Source organism: Orcinus orca, chromosome 2 (assembly GCF_937001465.1).
Source record: "Orcinus orca chromosome 2, mOrcOrc1.1, whole genome shotgun sequence".
NCBI classification, from domain to species: Eukaryota; Metazoa; Chordata; class Mammalia; order Artiodactyla; family Delphinidae; genus Orcinus; species Orcinus orca.
The window spans coordinates 80,162,397-80,170,574 of NC_064560.1; the positions used below are offsets into that span (position 1 = coordinate 80,162,397).

The 8,178-nt window shown below is 38.8% G+C and overlaps 1 non-coding gene across 1 annotated transcript; it reads left to right on the forward strand.

Moving 5' to 3' along the window:
* Positions 1-7,657: 7,657 nt before the first annotated feature.
* On the forward strand, positions 7,658-7,731 carry TRNAK-CUU (transfer RNA lysine (anticodon CUU)). Its single transcript has one exon. It is a non-coding gene; the product is annotated as a tRNA-Lys (tRNA).
* The last annotated feature ends 447 nt before the right edge of the window (positions 7,732-8,178 follow it).

An 8,178-nucleotide genomic window follows, 5' to 3' on the forward strand; every position in this document is an offset into this window, starting at 1 on the left:
ACATTATGATATGCACAGCTGCCCTCCACCCCCATACAAACATACCAGCATCAAGGTGGTCCAGTGAGCTTTCTGCTGAAAAGACCAAAGGCTTCCTCAGAAAACCACGTGCAGTTTTCTCCAGCACAAAATTGTGTGCAGCAAAGCAGAGACATGAAATCTGTGCCTGAAAAATTTGAAAGTGGGTGCTAGCAGGTTCCCATCAAAGCTGTGGAATGATCTCAGCCATTTCCGATTAAGCTGTAGACTCTTCAAGAAGAGAAATTTAAAATGTTTCCCAAAGTGGTGGAATCCAGGCACTGTTGTACAGGATGTTAAGTTATAAGCAAGGTAATATCTTAGGATGCTTACCTAGAAATGATGATCTGAATTTTAGAATAATACAGGGAATGGTAAAGCAGGGAATGGTAACTAATCCCATGGGTGCACCACAAATTCAAGTGAGTGGGCACATTTTTTGGTACCAATAAATAAGTACATTGGTATATCAAAATTAAAAAAAGAGAGAGAGAGAGAGAGAGGGAGAGAGAGAGAAGCCCTACTGTATAGCACAGGGGACTCTGCTCAATATTCTGTAACAACCTAAATGGGAATAGAGTTTGAAAAAGAATATATACATGTATATGTATAACTGAATCACTTTGCTGTACACCTGTAACTAACAACATTGTTAATCAACTATATGCCAACATAAAATATTTTTTGAAAAAAAAACAGAAAGAAGCCTCTGACATTTAGATCACAAACTTCCTGTTTTCTTTTGTTTCCAATCCAGAAAGTCCTGTGTGTACAAGAAAGACATGCAGGATAGTAGATCTGGCTTCTCTGGAGGGAATCTCTAGGAAAGGAAGCCTAGCAATCCATCTTTAGAGCACAAGCTATAGTGCAAGCAATGTCATTCTTCCAAATTGTTCAAAGGGTCCTATTGTGAATCCCATGGAGAGATTTATAACACTACTAGGCCACTGGTCTGATCCCCTAATCCTTTAAGATTCTGAAAGTTAATCTGGCTCCTTTTTGTTTTAAGAGATGAAGCCTACATGGGGAGCCTCCTTCATTCTAAGTTTTCTCCTATTTTGCTTGGTGGCACCGCAGGAATCCTCCTGGGGTCTCAGAGAGATGCCTTCTCAGTACAAATGACTTCACTCTGCAAACTGCCCATCCATTTCCCAGCAAGACTGGCTTTCTTTGCCCTCACTTGTTCAGAGTAACTTCAGCTTGAGGTTCTCAGAGGGTTAATAGAGGGATTGAGGTTGTCCAATCAACCAGCAATAACCACAGAAGCATTTCCTATCTAGTAGCCTTCCTGGGGTGTGCTTTCTAGCGACTCAGACTCTTCCCTGAAACAGAGCCAGCTGGGGCCACAAAGCTGTGGGATTTGAGTGCTGGTTTTCTTGGCTTCTACAAGACATACTTAAAAACATTTTGTTTTGAAATAATTATTGATTCATAGAAAGTTGCAAAGATTGTACAGGACAGTCTTCTGCATCTTTCATCTAATTTTCCCCAATGTTTACATCTTATATAACGGTAGTACAATATCAAAGACATTGACATTGGTACTATGTATATTTCAATGATATTTTATCACAAAAAACTGTGGACTCTGTAAACATCACCTCAATCAACATACAGAACTGTTCCACCACTACAAAGATTTCTCTCATGCTGCTCTTTATAGTCATGTGCATCACTTCCCCAACATCCCCCTGGCGATCATTGCCCTGTTCTTCTTCTCTGTAATTTTGTCAGTTTGAGAATGTTATATAAATGGAATCTACCTTTGAGTGTCATTTTTTCCACTCACTATAAAGCCTTTGTTATCCATCCAAGTTGTTGTGTGTATCAGTACATAGTTCATTCGTTTGCAGTGCTGCAAAAACATTTACCTGTGAAGGACATTTTGGTTGTTTCCAGCTTTGATCTCCTGCTATGAACATCCCTGTGCATGGGATGGACATAAATATTGTATGGACATAAATTTTCATTTATCTGCGATAAATGCCCCTGGGTATAATCGCTGGGTGGTATGGTAAATGAATGGTTATTGTTTTAAAGAAACTACCAAACTACTTTCCAGAGTAGTTGTAACATTTTACATTCCCACCAGCAGTGTACGAGAGATCCATTTATTTCATATCCTCACCAACAGTTGGTGTAGTCAGTTAAAAAAACTGTAGCTGTCAGGCTTCCCTGGTGGTGCAGTGGTTGAGAGTCTGCCTGCCGATGCAGGAGATGCGGGTTCGTGCCCCAGTCCAGGAGAATCCTACATGCCGCGGAGTGGCTGGGGCCGGAGCCATGGCCGCTGAGCCTGTGCTTCCAGAGCCTGTGCTCCGCAACAGGAGAGTCCTCAACAGTGAGAGGCCCACGTACCGCAAAAAAAAAAAAAAAAATGTAGCTGTCCTAGTAGGTGTGTCCTAATACCACAAAAATTTCTAAATAAATTTTTGTTTGTTTTATAATATGGGATTTGGGGTGTTCTTTATGTAATCTAGATCTGAGTCATTTATTATATATGCAATTTGAAAGTGTTTTTTTCCCAGTCCGTAGTTTTGCTTTTTATCCTTGTAACAGGGCCTTTCACACAGCAAAAGTTTTAAATTTTGATGAAGTTCAATTTACTGATTTTTTTCTTCTATGTATCATGATTTCATATCTAAGTACTTTTTATCAGACTGTAGGTCCTAAAGATTTTCTTCTGTTTTCTTCTATAAGTTTAATAGTTTTATATCTTATATTTAAATCTATGATCCATTTTGAATTTATTGTGTATGAAGTATGACATTTAGGCCGAGATCCTTTTTCTTTTCCATATTCTTTTTCCTTTTTTTGGGGGGGGGGGCTATGGATGTCCAGTTGTTACAGTAACATTTATTGAAAAGACTATGCTTTCAACATCTAATTGCTTTAGCACATTTGTCAAAAAATAGTTTAGCTCTGCTTGTGTGGGCTAGTTCTGTCTCATTGATTTGTGAATCTATCCCTCCAGTGATAACTACACCACCTTGATTACTGTGGCTATTATAAGACTTGAAATCAAGTACAGTGATTTTTCCCACATTATTCTTCTCTTTCAAAATTATTTTTAGCTATTCTAGATTCTTCGACTTTCAATATCAATTTTAAAATAAGATTGCCAATTTTAAAATAAGATTGTCTATAAAAAATTTGCTGGGATTTTTAAAAGAAATTTAGTTAAACTTATATATGAAGTTGGGGAGAATTGACATTTTTTACTATGTTGAGTCTTCCAATCCATAAAGACAGTATATCTCTCCATTTATTTGGATCTTCTTTGATGTCTTTCATCAGCATTTTGTATTTTTCAGTGTACAAGTACTGGATATGTTTGTTAGATTTATACCTAAGCATCTCATTCTTCACGAGTGATTACAAATTATATTACATTTACATTTCAGTTTCCATGTGTTCAATGCTAGTGTATAGAGATTTGTATGTTGGTCTTGTAGCCTACAGCTTGCTGAACTCCCATGTTAGTTCTGAGAGTTTGATTCCTTAGGATTTCCTATGTAGTCCATTGCGTCATCTGCAAATAGGGACAATTTTATTTCTTCCTTTCTATCTGTATACCTTTCTTTTCCTTTTACTGTCTTGTGCTGAGCTTCACATAATATATTGGACTGGAGGGGTGAAAGCAGATATCCTTGCCTTATTTTGATGGTGGGGGAAAAAAGTCTTTCACCATTTAAGTATAATGTCACCTGTAGGTTACCTGATGTGCTTTATCAAGTTGAAGAAGTTCCCTTCTATTCTTATTTTTCTTAGGGATTTTATCATAAAAGAGTGTTAAACATTTTATTAAATGTTTTTTCTGCATTGATTTCTTTGATCATGTGATTTTTGCTATTTAACCTATTAACAGGATGGATAACATTAATTTATTTTTGAAAATTAAAGCAGCCTTGCATTCTTGGAATAAACCCCACTTTTGCTGAATTTAATTTACCAATATTTTGTTAGGATTTTTACAACCATGTTCACGAGGGATGTTGGTCTGTAGTTTTTCATTCTTTCTTTCTTTTTTTGGGAGGTATGGGGGAGGGGGTACTGTGTTTGTCTGATTTTGGTACCAGAGCATTACCAATTTCATAAAACATTCTTTCCTCTTTGGCTTTTTGGAAGAGATTGTATAAAATTTGTGTTAAATCTTCTTTAAACAGAATTCTCTAATGAAACCATCGATTTTACAAGAAATTAGTTTCTAATATAGTCTTGCTTCAGGATGGAGGGAATTCTGCTGCACATAAGTATAACATCCAGTGGAGTTTCCAAAGAGAAGATACCAGCCTATACCTGAAGATGATCCAAGAATGGGTGTCATTGTTTCTCCTTTGGGAGAACCCAGGGTCAGCACCAGCCCCTACCTCAGAGTCAAGGGCAAAGTCCAGCCTGGACTGCAGCATATGACTGATGTCTGAAATTCCAAGTATATCACAGGTTTCCCCATTTCTGCCTTCCATTGCCAAGCAGGGCGTTTGGCCCATGTCTCTGAGCTCTCGCTCTTTTTTACCCAGTGTGTGGCTCATTTTCACTCTCTTATGAATTTCTACAATTTAAAAGAAGATATTAGCATATTTACCCAGAAGAGTTGAAATTGTTAAGGATAAAATAAGAATTGAAACAGAACCAGAACAAAAAAATTCACAATTTTTATGGAAACACGAAAGACCCCAAATAGCCAAAGCAATCTTGAGAAAGAAAAACAGAGCTGGAGGAATCATGCTCCCTGACTTCAGACTATATTACAAAGCTACAGTAATCAAGATAGTGTAGTACTGGTACAAAAACAGAAATAGAGATCAATGGAACAGGATAGAAAGCCCAGAGATAAACCCAAGCACATATGGTCACCTTACTTTTGATAAAAGAGGCAAGAATATACAATGGAGGAAAGACAGCCTCTTCAATAAGTGGTCCTGGGAAAACTGGACAGCTACATGTAGAAGAATGAAATTAGAACACTCCTTAACACCATACACAAAAATAAACTCAAAATGGATTAAAGACCTAAATGTAAGGCCAGACACTATAAAGCTCTTAGAGGAAAACATAGGCAGAACACTCTATGACATAAATCACAGCAAGATCCTTTTTGACCCACCTCCTAGAGAAATGGAAATAAAAACAAAAATAAAGAAATGGGACCTAATGAAACTTAAAAGCTTTTGCATAGCAAAGGAAACTATAAACAAGATGAAAGGACAACCCTCAGAATGGGAGAAAATATTTGCAAATGAAGCAACTGACAAAGGATTAATCTCCAAAATCTACAAGCAGCTCATGCAGCTCAATAACAAAAAAACAAACAACCCAATCCAAAATTGGGTAGAAGGGCCTCCCTGGTGGCGCAGTGGTTGAGAGTCCGCCTGCCGATGCAGGGGACATGGGTTCGTGCCCCGGTCTGGGAAGATGTCACATGCCACGGAGCGGCTGGGCCCATGAGCTATGGCCGCTGAGCCTGTGCATCCTGAGCCTGTGCTCTGCAACGGGAGAGGCCACAACAGTGAGAGGCCCGCGTACCGAAAAAAAAAAAAAAATTGGGCAGAAGACCTAAACAGACATTTCTCCAAAGATATACAGATTGCCAACAAATACATGAAAGGATGGGCAACATCATTAATCATTAGAGAAATGCAAATCAAAACTACAATGAGGTATCACCTCATACCAGTCAGAATGGCCATCATCAAAAAATCTACAAACAATAAATGCTGGAGAGGGTGTGGAGGAAAGGGAGCCCTCTTGTTGTTGGTGGGAATGTAAATTGATACAGCCACTATGGAGAACAGTATGGAGGTTCCTTAGAAACTAAAAATAGAACTACCCTACGACCCAGCAATCCCACTACTGGGCATATACCCTGAGAAAACCATAATTCAAAAAGAGTCATGTACCACAATGTTCATTGCAGCTCTATTTACAATAGCCAGTACATGGAAGAAACCTAAGTGTCCATCAAAGGACTAATGGATAAAAATGATGTTGCCCATATATACAATGGAATATTACTGAGCCATAAAAAGAAACAAAATTGAGTTATTTGTACTGAGGTGGATTGGCCTAGAGTCTGTCATACAGAGTGAAGGAAGTCAGAAAGAGAAAAACAAATACTGTATGCTAACACATATATATGGAATATAAAAAAAAATTTTCTGAAGAACCTAAGGGCAGGACAGGAGTAAAGATGCAGACATACAGAATGGACTTAAGGACATGGCGAGGGGGAAGGGTAAGCTGGGACAAAGTGAGAGAGTGGCTTGGACATGTATACACTACCAAATTAAAATAGATAGCTAGTGGGAAGCAGCCACATAGCACAGGGAGATCAGCTCCGCACTTTGTGACCACCTAAAGGGTGGGATAGGGAAGGTGGAAGGGAGATGCAAGAGGGAGGAGATATGGGGATATATGTATATATACATAGTTGATTCACTTTGTTATAAAACAGAAACTAACACACCGTTGTAAAGTAATTATACTCCATTAAAGATATTAAAAAAACAAGAATTGAAAATATACTCAAAATATACTCAAATATAGTGGTGGTAAAGGCAGTGAGTTCTATAGTCTGGGACTTAGGTACTATCATTACACTTGCTACAGTACATTTTTGAGGTTTCTCTGCAATGAGTAGGCTGATAGCATACATTTGCAACTTCATGCCATCATCCTGTTACCCAGCTCCATGTTTAGGCAGAAGTGTTCAGCAAGAGGAAAATCAACATTTCAGTTAATTTATTTCTATATTAACCAGTAAGTTTACAGAGATAGCCAAAGGCAATAGTGGTTAAAGAAAGCTTATATTCAGATGAGGTGCCATTCAAGATTCTTTTGTTTCTGCTTCATGGGTTGACCACTTACCCTTAGATAAGGGGAACATCTACTATTAGGGTTCACATGGTTCTGGAAAAGCAACAAAAGAGTGAAGACACAGATAAAAGTCCCCATTATCATGGTGCTTACATTATAGTGAAGAGAGGTGAGTCACAAACAAATGAGGAAATGTCAGTAGTGACAATACTGTGTAGAAATTAAAACAAGACGAATTATAGGGAGATAAAGGGGCTCTGTAGATAGTGTGATCAGAAAAGGACTCTGAGAAATTCATATTTACATTGATATTTTAAAGACAGAATGGAGTCAGACCACATAAAAGGCTGGGACAATAGCATTCTAAGAAGAGGAATTGCCTAGTGCCAAGGTCATCAGGAGGAGGTATTCATGGACTGGGTACAGAACATATTTCAGTGTGCCTGGAGCAGACTGAGTGGTCAAGGTTGGTGTGAGTGCTTGCCCTTTTTTTTGGCGATGGACACCCATAAATGAGGAGGGTAACTTGGGAACATTGATTTGCCTTGCTCTCCCATTAGCTGATTAGGGGTTGGTGCACAATATCCTTGTCTACAGATTGCACACAGGAGCCCTTAAGAAGTCCATCTGTGGAAATGAGTGGGCTGAGGATATATGAATCAGGTTTGTGCAGCTGGCCAGGGCTACTGGGGCCAGCTGGCCTTAGGATCACATTTGTCACTTCTTCCATGACTTCGATAAGATGGATGTAACCTCACTTGTCTCTAATGTGATGCGTACTTCCTAGTCGTTTGGGTACATTGTAAAAAGGATATACCTAAAGGAATTCCCTGGTGGTCCAGTGGTTAGGACTATGCACTCTTACTGCTTAGGGCCCAGGTTTGATCCCTGGTGGGGAAACTAAGATCCCACATGCTGCGCAGCCAGAAAAAAAAATAAGAGCGAGAGAGAGAGAGAGAGAGAGAGAGAAAGAGAGACATCGACGGGTGTGCCTGAGAAATTTTTTTTAAATAATAAAACACCTAAAAAATGACCCAAAAAATGGATATACCTAAGGGAAGTTTTTCTTGAAGTCTTTGAGAGGAGGCATTATTCAAAAATTAATACTAGTTTCAGAGAAAGCTACCTCAGTTTGAGGAAAGGGCCAGCTGTGTTCAAATAATTCTAGAAAAATAGATGAGCCATCTCCTTTTAAGGCTGTCTGAGTTTCATCTGTGTGGTTTAGGTACCAAAATGAGTCCAGGTCTGTGTTGTAGAATTCCCTGAAGAGTTTATATGGTATTCATGGAGAGGCAGACAGTGCTAGTGACTTCCTCGTCCAGGGAAGCATGTAGGGAGCATGGTACT